Genomic DNA, 20,769 nt, shown 5'->3' with positions numbered 1-20,769 from the left:
TTTTAAGCATGAAGCTGTAATTATCTTGGCATTGTTCATATGGTGTTGTCTTATTCCTTGTTTTAAAAAAAACTAAAGTGTGTGAGTCTCAAAATTGTTTGGGGAGCTATTTGAAGAATCACTATGCTTTCAAAGCAGCACTAGGTAAATTCTCTTCACATAATTTGGCATTTATCAAAGATATATTTTTGTTGTTTATCTCTGAGTGTTAGTGGGGAATATTGAGAATCTTTGCATAAAGCCAGGAGTCTGTTCTAGTGGAACTAGGCTTTGTTCCTTCGAAGGACATTTGGACAGAAGTGAAAGATATAAGGTGGCAGGGGCCTGGCTGTAGGAACCCATGAAAGGAAAAAAGGCATGAGCAGGGATATGCTAGGATTACGCTATTGAAAACCTCAGCTCTCCATATTTGGTGCCAGGTGTCTTTTCAATTGAGATGATAATGGAGGTCCAGCTAGTGTTTCTCAATAGACACAGAGTACTCAGGACAGTGGGCATGATGGTTTGTTTCCTTTTCATACTGGGTGAACCACTGGAGAAGTGAGTTGTCCGGGGGTCTTTCACTAAGATGCTTAGAAAAAGTAGTCACTGGGGCTTAAGGTGTGGTTAAAACAGAGAGAAAGGAAAAGCTGGAGCCCTGCCTGATTGCTGTTGGAAGACTGCCGTGCACAAAAAGAACTTAATATTTGTAATTCCAAACTTAGCAACAAAGGAAAGTAAGGGGAAGCTGGCAAGTTACCATTCAATACAACAAAATAACTTGTAACAGACGGCAAAAAGTCCTTGGAAAAGTCTAGGTCAAACCTCAATAATCCTTCTTGGGGAAGATGGTGATAGATAGCGAAGCAACTGATGAATGAATAGATTAGATTTTGCAAGTACTGTCCAGCTATGGTATTCTAAGACTTGGTCGCTTCAACTTGCCTTAAAGATAGTGTTTTGCATCCAATTTCTAGTTCTACTCCCAGAGTATCATTATTTTATATGATTACAACTACATTTTTATTGTTCTGTTTAAAGCCGTTTTATGCTTGTTATATCATTTGAGTTAGATGGCAGCCCTACAAAACAGACTGAGTTTATTTCCATTTGGCACAGGATAAAAAGAGAAGATTGGATTGATTAAGGGACTCCTCACTCCCTGGTGCCCTCAACTGCCTTCACAAGGCATAGAACCTGTGAGAAGCAGAATCGCATTGGGTGCCGGGCCTACTGACTCCACACTGTGTTCTCTTTTCACCACAGCATGCTCTCTCAGCACCATGTTGCTGGGTCGGCCAGGGGCCATAAGATAGATCAGTCCACGTCCTCTGTATGTTAGCTTTTTCATCTATACAAGGAGCAATGTGATTGCTTTGAAAAATGCTTAGAGAGTCTCAACTGAGACATGCTAAGTAATTTGTACTTCATTATTTTTATTATTTTATGGCTGGAAAATGGTTTCCAAAGTGCTCCTGTCAGTTACAAACTGGGGTATGACTCCAGATGGGCAGCTGCCTTCAGTACAGATGGAACCTGAGATTTTTAGGATCTTGTTTTCACAGATAAATGACCTAATTAATTAAAAACCCCAAAACCACAATGGAAGAAAAATTAGAAATTGAGTGGTTTAGAGAAAAGCTTGTATTGATTTGGGGGGAAAATGGGTTTCTTGGTTTTATTTCTCTGTAGCATATTGTTTAAGGTATCTATGAGTCCTAGGAATCTGAAGTTTCAATTTAATGAGACATATTAAATGTATTTCCTTTTGTGGTTGTGACTTCTGGTAAAATGTTTGCTCAGAGTAGTATATGTTTACAGCACTAAATAAATAATAATTCTAAGCATTTTATGTGTTCCATCTTAGTCCACGTTAATTTTTAATTAATTCAGCTGCTGTGTTTGTAAGCATTGATTTGGAATCATAAATTTATAGTAGAAAAGAATGTAGTCTTAGAAAGTATGTAGGACAGTGCTTCATTTTCCAGAAAACCAAAGCCCAAATGACTCATTCAAGGGCATACAACTGGGAGTACTTTGAACCCTATGGCCAAAATTTCCTTTCTGAATAAAGAATACAAATTAGTCTCTGAAGAGGAATGGTGAGGCTATTCACAAAGGTGAAAAAGTAGGTTAGGATCATTTTTGGAGCCAGATCTGGATTCACCTTATTCACACTTAGATAACAACACACTGCCCTTAAAAATAATTAGATAGGGTGAGCATTTTGTGCAGCAGTTAAGATGACGCATGGCATGCCCACATCACATATTAGAATTCCTGACTTCAGGTCCCAGCTCCACTTCCAATATTCAATACTATCTTTTCACTGATGTGAACCCTGGGAGGCAGCAAGCAAGTGATGGATCAAGTACTTGGGTCCCTGCAACCTACATGGGAGACCTAGCTTGAATTCTGGAGTCCTGGCCTCAACCTGGTCCTGGATATTGCAAGTATTTGGGGAGCAAACCAGCAGATTGAAGATCTGTCTGCCTCTGTTTCCGTCTCTCTACCTTTCAAATAAAAGATAATTTTTAAAATAAAATAAAATTAAATTAATAACTTGTTAGAACCTATGTATCTAAATTTTCCAAAGCTCCTTAATTTTCAAATACAAAAGAACCAAAGAGATTGCAAATAACTCTTTTCTGGTTGTCTTCACCAAATTGACTTACTGGTGTAATATTTATCTTCTCCTCTAGAATAGAATCTTGAAATAATGTAAAAATTTTTATTTAGTTCACTATTGTATCCCTGTGCTCTCAAAACATTGTCTACCACTTATATATTTAGTGTTTGTTTTTCAAATGAACGAGGCAATAGCTGAAAATTAACAGCACATTCACATTTCTACAGCAGAACATGGTGTATAGTAGATTATTCATTTAATAGATGTTTATATTTAACAACCTATATAATCACGAAATGTTAGTGCAGGAGGTACCTTAGAGAATTATGTTAAAAAAACTCCCTCACTTAGAAATGATTAAAATGAATGATTTTTCTAGGCTCACAGGCTAGCTAGTGAGAGAGCTGTGGATTATAATTCAACTTTTGCATTCCATTTGTTAATTATGGAGGGACACTGGAGAGTGTAAAGTAGAGGAAGACATAGATGAATGCTAGATTCATTGATTTTTAAAATGCCATTGATGCCTTTGGCTTTGATCTATTTTGCTTATGTCATCTGTGAAATTTAAGATTGAATGGAAAGGTTTACATGATTAAGATTTTTGTCTTTTAAGTTCTAGATCACATTGTGCCCCGCCCTCTCGTAGTCCTTGGTTCCTGGGACAATCCGCAATTATCACAGCTCTAATCAGGGCAGATGGACAGGGCATCACTGTGAAAGAGACATCCATTCCCTATTTTTACTTGAGTTGCCCATAACATGATGAAAGGCCATTCGCTGAAACAGGCCCCTTCAAGGCTATGAACCACCACCCGAGAACAGAGTTTTATACTCTGTTGTTAACACCCACTCTTTTAGGTACATTTGGCTCACCATTTCTTCATCAGAAGACTGAAAAGAAGGGTAGGATGAAGACTCCTGCTAGATCATAGAACATCCTTTGCATATTAGCCATCAGAGCAAACTCGAAACTTTGGGACATACAGCATTTGTGGGGCAGATACTATGTATGGCAGAGGAAGGGCTGTTTCAGGCTGTATTTGGTTGTGTACTGAGACCATGATAGAGATAAGAACGGACGCTACAAGTGCTAATTATGCATTTTCTGATCTTAACACACAAACAGCCTTTATTGTGAACCCAACTCTTTCCCCTCCAAGCCACCCTTCATTTCCCCACTTGCACTTTCCCCACAACTTTCTCTAAAACACAGATAATCATCTCCTTCCAGACTTTGATGTGATGTTAGGATTGTCAGAGGCATAATTAATTGACTGTCAGCAAACCATTGTTTGAACATCTGTGGAGTTCTACTTGGTAGACATTTGTTGTATTTTTAATTGAACAGATTCATTCATCTGCAAATATTTATTGAGTGCCTACTACACACTAATTATTGTAGTGTGTACTATGAGAGATAATGGAAATGAAGTAACATAATGGCCAAGAAGAACAAGTATTTGTTAAAACCTCTAAAATCAAGGGCTTTGATGAAGAACAAATTTCACAACAGGCAATGGAAAATTCATTACTTTCCATTCAGGTTCAGGGGATTTTGCTACTGTCCCAACTGACCTGTGATAGATAAAATGCTAAAGGAGTCTATGTAAAGAGAGAACTCTTCCTGAGTCTTTATAGACTGCAAAGCAATGTAGTGTCTGTAGTCAGCATTCCCAGCAAAAAATAAAAGGAGGGGGAAGGGAATATTCCAGTCCCCCATCCCTGAAAAAAGAAAAAAAAAAACACAGATAGTCTCAGAAGTAGGTCTAATTAATGACCTAACTTATCCCAATTGTCTTCCTTATTCTGACTCTGATGTCAGTCATGTTGCATTCAATTCTTCTAGACTCACTCCAGCACTGTGGAGCTTTGCTCTCAATTCTCATTTGGTTCTCTGACCATCAAAACTTCAATAGGTATGAGTCCCGGACCTGGCTCCACTCCTATTGGCTGTGAATATCATTTGTTAAATCCAACAAGAGAGAACAGAAACGTTGTACTGGAGGGACTCGCTGAGGAGGCTAAGAGGATGCATGGACAAGAAGGATGGAACCGAGTTTTTAATTTCTCATGACTCTGGCTTTCTCTCCTGTTCTCCTTGGCAAAGGAAGGCAACTTAGAAATCATCTATCTTGAGAGCTTGCCACCCTTCAGTGGTTAGAGGGTACCATCCTGATTTTTACTATGTACATTAACTACCCATACTACTATTTGCCTAATATTTTTATTTAGATTAATTAACTTTTTCATCTGCTTATCTTCATTCATGTCGACAGTATCTCCAAGTTTATTTTTGTGGGTTGAAGTGCTAGTTGCTTTGTTCTGCCTAAATGATATTAAACTAAATACCTTATTTACATTTTGAAGTGTTCAACGATAACCCAGTTAATGTTTGAAATATACCTGTCATTCAGCCAGAAGACAAACTGTTGGTATACCATGATGAAATGATATCCTTAAGGTTGTCCATTGAGTTAAGTTTTATAAAATGTACTTGGTTTGGGTACAGAAGGGATTGGGGTCAAGGAGACAGTGTTATCACTGGCAGTGCATTGGTGCAAAGACCTGGGTATCAACCCCCTGATATGTCCCACTGACTCACTGTGGCACCCTAGGCCACTCCTTCTCTGTGGGTCTCACTTTTCATTTTAGGAGTTTCAACTACATGATCTATTATAACATTTTTGGCCTCTGAAATTTTTTGTCTCAAACGATTTTATTTTTTGGAAATAGCTTTTAATTTTGAAATAATAATAAAAAGATAACTCCTGTAATATGAATCTTTTTTTTTTTTTTTTTTTTGACAGGCAGAGTGGACAGTGAGAGAGAGAGACAGAGAGAGAAAGGTCTTCCTTTTGCCGTTGGTTCACCCTCCAATGGCCGCCGCTGCAGCCGGCGCACCGCGCTGATCCGATGGCAGGAGCCAGGATCCAGGTGCTTTTCCTGGTCTCCCATGGGGTGCAGGGCCCAAGCACCTGGGCCATCCTCCACTGCACTCCCTGGCCATAGCAGAGAGCTGGCCTGGAAGAGAGGCAACCGGGACAGAATCCGGCGCCCCAACCGGGACTAGAACCCGGTGTGCCGGCGCCGCAAGGTGGAGGATTAGCCTATTGAGCCACGGCGCCGGCTTAGTAATATGAATCTTAATACTTTATCCACTTATGGAACATCATCATTTCTATAGCAGAGTTGTAGGCATGAGGTATTGAAGAAACTAAGAAACCATTTGGATCTGCAAAGAATTATAAAACGAGTGGGAGATGTTAAATTAGATTCTAGGACTGGAAAATTATCAAACAGATAAAGAATGTATGTTTATTTTCTCAGTTGAGTGTTCTGATAAAGATGGGTCAAAAATTTTATTAAGAAAAGTGTTAATTAATAGATCATGGTAAGCAATTACCACATTTTTTAAACTACAATGTGTTTTAGCTGCACATAAACTTCTAGTTCCCTGATAGCCTGAGAGAACACATAACATAGCACTCAGACACTTTTCATGTTCTGTCTTCTATATACCATTAAAATGCAAGTGGATAGAAGAAAACAGTTGCCCTGTGTAAAATTTCAATACTGTGTGTTTCAGAGTTTCAAAGCAGAATTGAAAACCCAAGAATTTTATTTCCTGGGCCATTTTATGTTTTGTTTGGTGCTGTTCTCCACTTCCTGATATTTATGAGAATGATATTTCATTTGAAAGTAGCTTGGTGTGTGCCTGTTAATCATAATAAAATAGAATTGTGGAATGTGATAAATAATACTGCATACTAGTGTAGCATCATGCTACTTACAGGTTGCCTGGGTTAACGGTATTTGGCATGCATCAGTGATATTGATAACCATTCATGTGACAGTGTTCTCCAACATGGAAAATACAGTTCTATCATAAAATAAATGATTTATCTTCTGTCAAATAGCATTGTGAAATGAGCAGTAGACCTAGAGTGTGGAAGTGTAAGTCCTGAATCTTCTCTGTGTGACATTTGATATTTGCACTGCACTTTGAACATTTTGCTATTCCTTATTAAGAACCCTTCTTTTATCGGTGTTAACATTAGCATTACTTTTGACAGAAAAAACAACTTTTCAAGGATGCATTAAGAGATGAAACCAACATCTGAATTCATGACTTGTGGTTTGAGTAAGGTCTTTTGTGGCAGGCATTTGTCACAGCAATGAAGTCACCACTTAGGATGCCCACCTCCCATAGCAGAGTGCCTGGTTTGAGTCCCAGCTATTCTGTCTCCAATCCAGCTTCCTGCTAATGCACACTCTGGGAAGCAGCAGCTGGTGGCTCAAGTACATGAGTCCTTGCCACTCATGTGAGAGTCCTAGGTTGAGATCCAGACTCTGGCTCAGCCTAGCCCAGCCCAGCCCAGCCCTGAATGTTGTAGATACCCAGAGGATGGAAAGTCTCTATCTGTTTGACTCTCTGTTTCTGCCTCTCTCACCTTTCTCAAATCAAATGGAAATAAATCAATAAAATTTGAAACATGTTAGTTCTTTTATAAAGCTTTATAGCCTTCCTGAGTTTCAGTTATTTCACCTATTAAAAAAAGAACATAACTCTATTTTATGCTCTTATTGTGAGTGTCAAGTTAAATAAGAAGTTGTCAAAATATTTTGTAAGGCATTAGCAGAAGAGTAAACATTTGAGAGATGTTAGTGTCATCTCCTAATGTAGTATCTGGCTTGATTTATGCCATTTATGATTAGTGTGTGATAAATACTACACTGACTTTTAATGTTAGTGTTTGTCTCTATTTGAATTAATGCTTTGTATTTTCGTTTGACGTTCTCTTGTTACTGGAATATCATTAGAAAACACACTGAGTATTTTTTAGTCATTGTGTGTGAGAAAGCAACACACCAAGATATACCACACTGTTCTCATTTGCTGAGCAAACTACTCTTGTTTTTTAATGTGGAACACAGTAGAACTAATTGAAAAGATACAAAATGAATTTTGACTCATATTGTTCAGGATGAATCATAACCCACTTTCTCATCTCAGATGTGAAGAAAAAAATTGAAAGAAAAGCAGCCACACATGCAGCTTTACTGTCTGTGTCAGCATAATCAATATAGAGTGTTTTTCAAGAGAACAAAGGGTGTCTTCTAGTCTGAGAATTGCAGGTAGTTGGAATCCTAATTAATTTTTCTTTGTCTGTGATCTGCTGAAATTGACTTTCCTGCCTTGGTTAAAGTGTTCCAGTCAAGAGAGTTTGGGATCCAACAACAATTTTTGCCTAAACCGTTCAGAAATCTACCTGTGGTCTCTATTGAGCAAATGAAAGCCATGCAGAGATTGGATTCTCCATTCAACATCTAGTCCCAGTCCTAGTTCACCAGGTGGAAGGGAGAGAGTGACAGAAAATCCATAGATTCCTGGCCAGGATAGAACTGCTGCTTCTCTGAACATAACATACTTGGATTCATTGATGTGAATGATTAAAGAAAAATATACTCTTGTTCTCTTCTAGCATAGGGTTGTGTAGTCTACTTTGCTTTTAAATATAGCTTTAAAGGCTTGGGGAGTTGCACAAACAATAAGGCACCATATCCCACCCTAGGACATAATCTCTAGTTACTAAGTCGGAATTAAAATGTTTATAATTCCTGTTAGTGGTACATTTTATTCATAACTTTTAGAGTCTCTGTGTTTATGTGAGCACTTCTGTGTCCATATATCCTATATTATGGCAACATGATTGAGAAGAAATCTTTAGTTTTTGCTTTCTGACTTCCCCAAAGAGCAAAATAAGAAGATAGAACTAGATAGTTTAAGTATCTTCACCACCCCACCAATACCTGTACATGAAAAAGAGGTTCTCTATTATGATCTAATCCTAAAAATTGACACTCATGATTTTACTGAAAAGATGACTAGCAAATATTGAGCATTAACTATATACCATGGATTATGTGCATTGCTCATGTATCCTAACCATAACCCTTTTGAGTGTATGTACTCTACTTTTACAGCTGAGGAAACTGAAGCAAAGAGAAGTTAAATAATTTGCCTAGGATTTAGTAATTGGGAGTTGCAGTTTGAAACCAGAGCCCAACTCATAACCCCTGAATTGACTATAGCTTGCAGAGGATTAACTGAGGCCTGCAAAACCTTAGAACCACAGAACTTGTACTCATTACTCAACTTTTCTGCCAAATCCGATCCTGTTTTCCTCTCTGCTTCTCCTGGAGGATGTTTTCTAGTATGAGATGATTCTCTTTGATTAAAGAATACCACCACTGACCAGGCAGCAGGCAGAAATGCAGGTGGGCAAATGTCTGCAGGGACAATGTCTTGAGTCCCCTACAAGGATAATAGTGGCCACTTACTCCATGTGGAACTAGCAGAAGACAAGTGCTGGATGTAACACTTTTTTTTTATCAGCACTTGAGATATGCATCTCCATTCTTCTTTTTCCCTCTTGTATTTAAAACCTGGTTATTGATATTTTAACAATGGCTATGTCCAGAAATCCCTCTTTTCCCATAGTTTGTCACAGTCCAGTGCCACCTTCTTTCACAGATGGAAGTAGCTCATTTTAAATTCTAATGATCTCCTGGGCCTTAGAAAAGCCAGGTCCAGTGTCACTGCCAAAGTAGAAATGACAGAGAGCAAGGAGAAGGAACTCATCTTGAAAATAAGGTCACCCTATTGGCATGTCATCAGGCAGAAGAGTTCAATGCAATAGCTAGCAATTGGCTCGCTCAGTCGGAAGTTGTTGCTATTTTAGGCCGTCAGCAGGAGTGTCAATGTATCTGTGAATTTTGGCATTTTATTTCATTAAGGTGGTTCAGGAAGCCAGACACTGCTTAACTGATTCTTCGACTTAGTTCCCACTCCTAATTTTGGATGTGTGGTGTCTTCAGGCAGCTGTTGTGACACCCTGATTCTAAAGAAAACTTTTTTCTTGTGCCTCTGAAGCAACCCTGGAACAATCTACCCCACATCCTACTCTTCTGGAACCTCCCATGCTCTGCATCTGGTCACAGGTGGCATGGGAATACAATTGCTCCTGGTTCTCCTCTGTCAGACGAAGGAAATTCCAGGTATTTGCACCACTTGCCATCCAAAATGTGCCAGAACTGGCACTCTCACTGAGCAGTAGGCTCAAAGTGGGATTTCATTTGGAGATCATGTAAGAAGATGCCTGTGGAAAGAATGGCCTCAGCATTGCAATCACTTTTGAAGTCAAGAGACACCCTAGAGAGGCCACAAGATTTGTTTAGGTAAGAATAGGAAAATTCTAAACTTGGTGTGGTTGGTAAGGATATGGGATCTGATTTTATTTAAAAAAATGAGAAGGATAATGATTTCTAGATAAGAAGTTTGTGGCGTTCTTTGTTCCTTCACTTACTTGTTCAATAGTAATTGGTGGCCTATTATGAGCAAGAACTGTGCTAGCCATTTCCCTTAAATATTGTATACGAAATAGAGACTGGAGCAGTTAGAAATGATTCAGTGACAATGTGATAGGTCATTGCTCGAGTTTGGTAATGATATGGGAGGAAAGAAGTTGAACTGGCTTGCTATGATTGGAAAAGTGAGAAAAGATTTTCTAACATAGATGATGTTGGGACTGAACATCAGTATAATTTTCCATTCAAGGACGTTTCAGGTGAACAACTGGTTAGGAACAAAGGATTAGAGCTCAACAGAGAATTACAGAAAGTATACTAAGACTAGAGATACAGAGTATAGGAAGGAAAAATGAAACTAAAAGGATGGTCAATGGCCAAGGGAATTAAAGGTTCAAGATCACTTAGATACTATTGTGGGGAAGAATTCGGAACAGAAATGATTTGGACAATTGGAGAAGAGTCTGGGTATTGTTTGCATTAGTCTAAGGAAAAATAAGAGTTAGCATAAAGGTGTTCATTTTGTGACAATTTGGAGGGGTTGGGTAGAAGGGCTTCAGGGGAGAGTAAGAGAGATGGTTTGAGGGTTATTCTGGGTTTCTATCTTGGGTAGATAATGATATTAAATAATGTAACACAGAAGTCCTAGTGACAACACCATCAGTCCACAGAGAGCCTCCTGACTGGGAAGCAAGGTAGTTCCCATTCATCAATACTTATTGGTTCCATTCTTCAATACTTACTGAGCCCCTGCTGTGGCCATACATTGGTCTAAGTATTGACAAAATAGCAGAGAAAATTACTAATGTTATGGGGCTTACATTCTGGTGAGGAAGAAAGACAACATGTAAATATCTAAAACATATAGCATGTCAGAGTGGTCATACTATAGACAAAATTAAGCCAGAAAAGGGGAATAGTGAGTGTTGCAGTGGTATAGGAGATGAAGATGTCACAGTCAGTGGTGAGGCAAATGTGACTGTGAAGTCCCTATTGTTGGTGGAGTCAGATTTGCCTAATTTTGTTTCTTTTACATTTTTTGCTTATTTTGTAAACTGTTCTCCTAAACAAAAGAATTGAATAGCAATAGCAACATACACATTTACAAACACAAGATATGTGCAAATAGTTTGTGTTGCCAACATAACACATGCTAGGAAAATAAAAAGAAAACAGTAGGTAAAAAGTAAAATAGCAAAACACATATATACAGTAAGAGGCTGCCTTAGACATTAATTTTTATCATTCAAAAAGCTAGGTAATTTAAATTAGAAAGCTACAAGAAAGAGGTGACAGATTTAATTCAAACCCTTAAAGAGAAACCTTGGACATAGCTAGGGAGGTGCTTATTTAAGGAGACCCAGATAAGTATAAAATCAGGTTTTCTGATAGCCTGATGCTTGGGTTTGAATTTCATCTTTACTACAATGAGCTTGAGCAAGTTCCATCCCTTTTTGAACCAGTTTGCTTATTTCCAAAGCAGAAATGGTTATGATAGTACTTGTGATGTGTTTTGGGAGGATTAAATAAGTTAACAATACATGTAAATCAGCAGTGCCTGACAAGCAGTGTTCAGGAAATGTTCACTACATTATTGTAATACCAAGGGCATGAGAACATCCTGGTGTAGGTTACTTGGGCTTCTTGAATTTGTGCATAAACTGAAAACCAATCTCTGACAATGACCAGAGATAAGATCCTTTGGAATTTCCAGTTAAGATATTAAAATATTAACTGGATCTTCTTGGGTAACTCTAAAACACATTAAAATATCTTTCACATTTATTTCATTCATATGTGTTCTAGAGAAGCCAGTTTAGAGCAGAGTTTTGTGAAATTTTATACAAGTAGAACCCTAACTTTTAAAGACAATGACACTTTCTTTCTATTCCTTTATGTTTGTCTTCCAAAACAAATTGGCCTCATAATTGTCAACATTTATTGATTGGTGACGGTGTGCCAAGCACCATGCTGAACACTGCACAGCTGATCACACTTAATCCTTACAGCAGGTAGACATTCATATCTGGATTTTACAGATGAGAAAATTGAGTGCTAGGGCAGTTAGTAGCTTGTCCAAGGGCATAGAGCTGTGATCTTCATCAGCCAGATTCCTGTTTGCTCAGTAAATGTCTATTTTGAATGAACATGCATTTTTCAGCTAGCTAGTAGGTTTGACGATTGTTGTGCGGTTTACACTGCTACCCTTTCTGTTCCATCCCTATCACTCATTCTTTGAATGATAAAGTCACAGAATACTTTCCTGGTTCTCAAAGTCAAGACTAAGAATCACCAGCGAAACTTTATCACTACACAATCCTGCACACACACACAAATCTTCCCTATACGTGTACTGGAATTCTAAACACACTGACATAACCCCCGCTGAGAAAATATTGTTACTCTGAGAAAATTTAGTTGAGTGTGTGTATCTCACAAGGATTGAGAATAATGGGCTTACTGATCTAGTCAAATCTTCTCATCTCATATATACACACAAAAAAGCAGGGAGTAGTAATAACTGCTATAGTATCACCACTTATTTATGATATATCTACATAGAGAACCTTGACTGTCTAGCTTTTGCTATTAGCTAATCTTCTGTTTATTTCTCAAAACTGTCTTGTGGAATGCACTATGTTTTCTTTGATGGTTCTATCCACAAGAATACAAGGCAAAAGGAAGAAGGTAATTAATATATTGAGATCCATAACAAGCCAGTTAGTCAAGATAATTCAATATATTGTGTTGATGTATACCTATTTGCTTGGTTCTAGTTATGTCACAGTCCATCAATATGGAATGCATGTTTTTATAATAGTTGGTTTGCAGGTTACACAGCTTTTTTGTGTCTCTTTTCAATTTCTGTTCCTTTGATAACTGAACAAATAACAGTGATGGTGAAACCCAGGAAGGGAATTGTCTTCCAGATTTGTGTGACCTGTCTCCCCTAATGAGTTGATACATCTGGTGATGACAGAATAGATCATAAGGATATTTGATTTAAGTAACTATAAAGTAACATCAGAAAGTTTGTAGAAAGTGGATTGAAAGACAAGCTTATTTTTGTGTAAAAATATTTTGAGTCTATATATATTTTTCCATAATACATATTTTTCACACACTTTGAAGTATCCTAATATTTATAGAGAACTTAATGTATTGCCATCACTGATCTATGTTGGATGAATTAGAATTGCTGTAAATCTTTTAGGAAAAAAAGTGCTATAAATAAATTTTGAGATCTCTTTCTCCAAGAAGTTTACAGCCTACTAGAGGTTACATAATCAAAAATATATGATAGTCCTTTTCTCATGTGATGAGTTTTGTAAAGGAACTTGGTATATATGGCTATAAGAGAAAATGTCTGGGGACTCTAGGGGGAGAGGGAGAGGAAGGAGTGATATCTGCAGAACATCTTCAAGGAAAAAAAATAGACATGTTTTCAAATAGAGAAATGGAGGAAAGGTATTACATACAGAAGAAACAGCATCTTCAAAAGTATGAAGACATATTGAGAATAGCAAAACACTTCTGCAAACTTGAAAACAAAACTCTGGATCTACAGCTATGTGGAATTGAGGGGAAAGTGATGAAACAGAAGAATAGGAAATTTGGGGTTCACAATGAAAGATCTTGTGTGATATACGATATAGAAAGCATCTTTTGGATGTGTTCCTGTGCAGAGTGTTGACTATTGTGAAACAAGGGGTAACATTACATTAGTGATAGGGTTTTTAAAAAATGGAAAGGAAAAGAAAGAAACCCCTTCCATTGCAACATAACACTTCTGGTGACGTGGATAACATTATAAATCCACTTCAGTTGCGACAGTGGGGCTGGAAATTTTGAGACAGATCTAAGAGACTTGTGGGGTGAGAAAGCTGGTATTGCTGTCTTCTTTCTTATCATTCAAAACAGGAAGTGCCTCGGTATGCAGAAATACAAATGAAGTCAACTGGCATTTTGGGTGCGTTTTTTGTGCATATAGATTTTCACACCTCAGCAATAGCATGAGAACACTATTCAGTGAATAATCCACCAGATTCGATTGAAGGAGGGGCATCAAGATTTTGGAAGTGCATATATATATATATATATATGCACATACAGATTTTAAAGATTACTTTCAACTTTCAGAAAGTAAGCGCATCCTCAGAGAAATCATAGTGTGTGTGTTCACCTGAGCTGTTGTTGAGGACAGGAGTTTGAGAGAAATGAGAGTTTAAGCCACAGCCACCAGTGACAGTGCTTAGGCTGAAACTTGATTCTTTCCATTAACCTTGGAAATTTCATTGCCTTTTTCATTGCTTATTTACAAAGTTTTGTAGTTATGAATTGAATGAATTATCCCAAAGTAAGAGATACCTTGATACTCGCTTGTCACTGGAGAAACACTAATGCAGAGTATTTGAGGAATTTAGTAAGGAAATATGAATGAATTTGTCACATATAATCTTAGTTCAAGTTTTCTTTCAAAAGAAAAAAGGGGCAAGGGAATGTGTGGGCAGGACATAAGAATACATTAGGCCTTTTCCTTCCCTATTCACACTCAAATTGATTTGACAGGATATGATAGAGTATTTTATCAACCGTAAAGAATTGTGTCAGTATTCGTTTATGATACCTTCATCAGTTTTCTGTTGCTGCTATAGCAAATTATCACTAACTCACATTTATTATCCTATAGCTTGTAGATCAGAAGTTCAAGATAGATCTCATTGCACTGAAATCAAATTATTGGCAAGGCTGCCTTCTCTGCTGGAGGTTTTTTGGAAACTCTTTATTGCCTTTTCCATACTGTAGAGGCTTCGCTTATTCTGTGACTTGTAGCCCCCTTCTTCCATCTTCAGAATCTACAATGTAGCAACTCTATTTTTCCACAGCCACATGTGCCTTTGATCACAACTAGGGAAAGTTCTCTGATTTTTAAAGACCTGTATGATTAGAATGGCCTCACTAGTATAATATTAGATAATCTCCATATCTCAAGATCTTAATAATCACTGTGAAATCATTTTTGTCATATACAGTAACATGTTTCCAGGTTTCAAGCATTAGGACATGGTCATCTTTGAGAGATCATTATGCTGCCTGCCACAGTGCATTGCTGGAAAATTTTCAGTGATCTTCCTAATGCCAGGGTAATTCTTGGAACATGCACACAGGGACCCCAACAAACCTGTTTAGTCAGAGGATCCATTCTTCCTGTAGATTCTAATCTTGGAATAAAGTGTAGAGATGTGGCTCTGTTTTCTTTAAGGCACTAAAGTTCTTACATTGTGGGAATGAGCATTCTGACTTAAGCGTGTGAGAGTCCTACAGTGTCTAGAACAAATTTACTGACTCCTAGGTAAGCTTTATCTTTTGGATGCAGTGCATAAGCTCGTAAGGTGCTAGAAGTCCAGCTGTGCTTTTCCTTGGCATTGGTAATTTACATCCAGTTCTCCACTCCATGCATCCAGTCTCCTTTCTTCCTTTATTGTTTCCTTTTCCCCGCCCTCCCTGGTACGCTTCCTTTCCTTCTATTAATTTACAGAGAGGTGCCAGGTGAGATGGAGGGGGAGGAGTAAGCACAGAAAGGTGATTGGGGAGTAGATTTGTTAAGAGTATACGAGTAAAGGAAAAATGTCAGGAGGAAGGGCTGTCCTCCACCCCACCCCCATCTTAATCTCAGGTTGTCTTATGAAACAGTTTTTTTCTTCCGAGAATATTCAAGTCCAGGAGTTCCAGAATTGAGCAGTTGAAAACTCCATAGAAGGCATTAAGAGGAATTAAGGAATCTTGTGATGAATGGTGCTGTGGGAAAGGATACATTCACCGAAGCATGTCTTCTCCCGAATTAGAAAACAAACACGGGTCCCAAGCAGACATGTTTATCACCGTCTTCAGATCAGACACAATTCAGAAATAAACAAACTTATTTTGAAATGTAAATAGGAAGAAAAATGAGAGAGTATGTTCTCACACTTTTAAATGTACATTTGCATTTGCATTATAAAGTCTCTTCTTTGTACTGTACATTGTCACATTAAGCAACTAGATTAGCCAACATTGCTGATAATAAGTGACCCAATGAAGAGAGAAAAGGCAAAAATGCATCTGATTCATGCATCTTTTTCATTAAAGGGAAGCAAAAATGCATCCCCTACCGTTTCAGAGTGTCGATCAAGCTGAATGATGTCAATGAAAAGGCTCTTCAAACTATCAGCTGCTAGAGTTACAAGAGTTGTTCTCTCTGATCCTCTTCATTCTATTTTCTCACTTTAGAGGTAATTTATTGTCTCCTATGTGGGAGAGAGAGAACAGTTGGACAAGTACTACTTTGGCAACAGACATTAAAGTGAGAGTGTTGAACCAGGCTGTTCTTGAACTCTTCCTCCCGTAGTCAAGCCCAGAGAGGATTTGAACGTTGTGACTTTGGGGATAATCACCTGAACAGTAGTCTGTTGTGTGTCTGTGAGGGTACAGTCTGAAGCTAGCATTCCTGTATTTCTCTGCGGCCAAAGTTCTGAACCTACCTTAGAAATTTTGTCTTCCTTCTCCCTGTGTATATGTGTGTATACACACATAAACACATGCACAGTCTGGTATGCTTCAGTGAAGACACAAAGGCCTCCATATGAAAACTGAGAAATCCTATAATAATACTGGAAAATAATTTACTATCTGCTTGTTGCCTCATAAATTTGTATTGATGTCAATTTTTTTAAATTAGCCTCCCTTCTTAAAGGATCTTCTCCCTGTATTTTAGTTGTTTCATGCCCTTCAACAATTATTTATAGTTTTCTTCCTCTTTTTTTTTTTTTTTTTTTTTTTTTTTACAGGCAGAGTGGACAGGGAGAGAGAGACAGAGAGAAAGGTCTTCCTTTGCCGTTGGTTCACCCTCCAATGGCCGCCGCGGCCGGCGCACTGCGGCCGGCGCACCGCGCTGAGCTGACGGCAGGAGCCAGGTGCTTCTCCTGGTCTCCCATGGGGTGCAGGGCCCAAGCACCTGGGCCATCCTCCACTGCACTCCCGGGCCACAGCAGAGAGCTGGCCTGGAAGAGGGGCAACCGGGACAGAATCCGGCGCCCTGACCGGGACTAGAACCTGGTGTGCCAGCGCCGCTAGGAGGATTAGCCTAGTGAGCCGCGGTTCCGGCCTTCTTCCTTTCTTGTTGATGTTCCAAGACAATTCCGATTTTGTTGCTGTTGTGCAATCTTTTTGTTTGTTACCATTTCTAAGTGGTTTTTGCTAGTATGAAAGGAAGCTCTTGACTTTTGCTTACTTTCATTATATCTAAATATCTCACTGAATTATATTTATGGCAAACATTTGTATTAACTTCTCAGCTAATTCAATGGTGATTAGGATTTTGTTTGTTTTGCTTTTTTTTTATCCTATTGGGATTTGTTTGGTTATATTTTGCTAGAAAAATAATACATTTCATCTATTTTCAAGTGTATTAGCATGATGTAGGGATATTAGTCACATCTCCCTTTTCACTTTCTCGTTTTTCTCCCTTAGTTAAGCTTCCATAAGGGGTGTGTGTGTGTGTGTGTGTGTGTGGTTGGATTGCTTCTAAATCATTAATTTCAATGTTTGGCCTCATTAATTTCTGATTTATATTTTTAATTTATTATTCATTTTTATAGTATAATCTAAACGTTGTCTCATTTATTCTCTTTTAGTTTAATAATAAAACCATTTAAATATGTAAATATCCCCTTTTAACTTTATCTGCATCCCAAGGATACTATAACTATTTATTGGAAATATTTTACAGTTCAGGTATTCTTCCTTATAAGAGTTAATTAGAAATTTATTTATTGTTATTTATCCCAATTTTTTTAATTGAAAGACTAAAAGCCTTGAAATTTATTGCCAACATGTGAATTCCTGGCTGAGCATCATGAAACTTGTGCAGCTCACTGCTGAATTTGGTATTTTGTCAGCTGGGAACACTAAATACCCTCACTTAACTTGATATTTGTAAAGCTCAGGGCAGCATTGGGGTTCCTGTACACTTTGGCAATTGCCCTGTGGCTAATTTGGCCAACTTCCAATTCCTTCGGGAGAGACAAAGAGTTGTCTCATTGCCACCTGCTATTAACTAAATGCTTAGGATTCAGTGTCCTAGGGGTGATGGGGAGACATGGGAATGGATTATTGTGGCAGCCTGTGGAACCTCCTTCCCTGGGGAATTTTGAGAACAGCAAAGAACCATCTGTCTGGGGTGGTTTTAAGAGCAGCCCTGCCTAAGGCAGGTGCACGGATTAGATGACCTGTGAAGATTGCCATCCATCCCAATGACTTCAATGGAAAGGATGCATTTGCTGAATTTGAAAAGAGTCCAGGAGGAACTCTGATAAGTTTGGGGAGCATATGGTCAAGAGCCTGAGGGTATTGAGCCCTTCTTGAAATTAGAGCCACTCAGTATTACCCATGCCCTGAATTCCAGAACACTACCCTCTACAGAGAACCCAGCAGTCAGATATTTCACCCTTGAAAATTATATGCTTATGTGGTTCACATTGAAGCAATTCAAGTCTTTGTTGCTCATAAATAGAATGCTGTTTAAACAGATGGCTCAACTGAGCTACACCTAGATGTTAAAGCACATTGTTGAGCCTGATTTTTTGGAATCCCAATCTGTCTAATTAATATATCATGCACTGACTCTCTTTGACTTTTTCAACCTTGATCCTCAGAGATGGCTCTGTGTTTGTTTCCAATAATACAAGAGATTAACTCTTCTGAAGAGTTGTCTTAATTGGTTCAACAGTAGCTTTACCATGGATTAAAAAAAAAAAAAAAAAAGCCAAAATACCTAAATTAATTAACCAAGTTGTCACTTTGTGACCAAATTCCCCTCAAATATGATGCCATTGTATCAATCCATTTTTCGCTGCTTTAATAAAATACCTGAGACAGGAAAACCTTATAAAGAAAGGAGGTTTATTTGACTTACACTTTTGGATGCTAACCCCTAAATGGCATAGTGCCTCCTCCAACTAACAGGAGCACATGTAGAGGATGGTGACCACATCTTGAAAAAGGAAGCCAGAGAGGGATTCAGAAGTCAATGTCAAGCTTTTGCAATAACTCAATGTTGTGAGAGTTCACTCCAGGGACCAGTATTGCCTTCCAGAGGCAGTGTCCCCATTGACCTAAGGACTACCCACTATGCCCCATCTCATAAATGTTCCCAGCATATCCCAATACTCGCTCCAGATACCAAGCTCCCAGCACAGGGACCCGTGGGAGACAAACTCCTTTCAAACCAAGATGGTAGTAAGGTACTTTAAATTGTGAACAAAGAGCAGTGCCCCCAAAATTGTTTCATGATGATACACCAGACATTAAGATGAGTTACAGCTCATCACAATGAGAATTGTTATGGGGGTATAAATCGATGTCAGAGTAGGCAGACGGTAAGGGTAAACACGGGAGACACTGAGGATTCATATTCAACTACTGAAGGAGAGTTAAAGGACTGATGATGGGGGAAAGCCTGCATGGAAGAGGAAATTTGAGCAGAAGAAGTGAGGGAAGGGTGGAAGCACCACACACCTCTTCTAAAAGTTTAAAACTACTTTAAAAATAAGGATTATGGCCTTTTAAAAAAATGGTGCTTTCAGGGAAAAATAGGCCTTTAACTCAAAAACAACATACACAATCCCAGATGGATATTAAATTATTTAATGTTTACACTTGAAAATAAAACCTAGGGTGAAGTATACATGTTGATCTAATTTAGTATTGAGGAAGGATTTTCTTGGTTTTATACCTATAAAGCAACAACAATCACAAATGAATTCAATAGATTATACAACAGAAAAATTTAAGTGTATTTAAACATGGAGAGTCCCTACCTGTACTTCCAGGGAAGAAAAGTCCTTGTCAAGGTCCTCGCGGGTGCCTAAAGGTCAACCAATGAGGATCAGACCTGCCTCGACCTTTAACCCCCATGCCCTGTATCTAGAAAAGGAGCACTCCCAATCTCTGATGTGCGACCTCCCCGGCCCCACTCTGTTGGGACCGGGGAACCTCGCCCAGGAGCAGAATCCCAATAAAAGCTTGTGAAATAAATAAATAAATAAATAAATAAACAAACATCAGTAATACATTTAAGAAAAAAAATAATGGAAATTGTATTTTCAATAAATGCAATAAGCAGAAGGTCAATACATGAAATTTTTCATACAAATTCAAATATCTTGACAGAGAAAAAGAAGGGATAAGCAGTAAAGAGATAAATACAGGGACACATGGTGCATCAGAGTGCCAGTTCAAGTCCCAGCTCCTCTGCTTCTGAGGCAACTTCCTTCTGATGCATCCAAGGGAGTAGCAGATGATGGCTCAAGTGCTACAATCCCTGCCACCTAGGTGGCGACCCATATAGAGTGTCAGGCTTCTGATTTCAGCCTGGCTTAGCTCTGTTTATTGCAGGCATTTAGGGGATGAATCAACGAATTGAGAAGTCAATCTCTCTCTCTCTCTCCCCCCTTTATTTCTTTCTTTCTTTCTTTCTTTCTCTCTCTCTCTCCTATCTTTCTCTCTCTCTCTCTCTTTCTCTCTTTTTCTCTTTTTGAGAAATTTCATTCACACTAGTATGAAATGAAAATTAAAACAACTAAGTCTAATTTTTCACCTGTAAAATTAGCAATGATATAGGAGAAGAAACTATTCTCATTTCCAACTCTGCAGAGTGTAAATTGGTCCAGAACATCCATAAAATTATTGGGCTGTTTTCCTCAAGAACTTAAAATGCCTCAATCTAGGTAGGTAAGTGTCTGGTAGGGTGA

At 38.3% G+C, this 20,769-nt stretch overlaps 1 protein-coding gene across 36 annotated transcripts in view; it reads left to right on the top strand.

The window, feature by feature from the left end:
- LPP (LIM domain containing preferred translocation partner in lipoma) overlaps positions 1-20,769 on the top strand; it is a 736,836-nt gene that overhangs the window by 548,938 nt on the left and 167,129 nt on the right. The gene's annotated exons all lie outside the window — the stretch shown is intronic.

Source organism: Oryctolagus cuniculus, chromosome 4, assembly GCF_051225735.1.
Source record: "Oryctolagus cuniculus isolate XC-2025 breed Fujian yellow rabbit chromosome 4, ASM5122573v1, whole genome shotgun sequence".
Lineage (NCBI taxonomy): Eukaryota > Metazoa > Chordata > Mammalia > Lagomorpha > Leporidae > Oryctolagus > Oryctolagus cuniculus.
The sequence above is the reverse complement of the archived record's forward strand: the minus strand, read 5'-3'. Positions and strand labels throughout refer to the sequence as shown.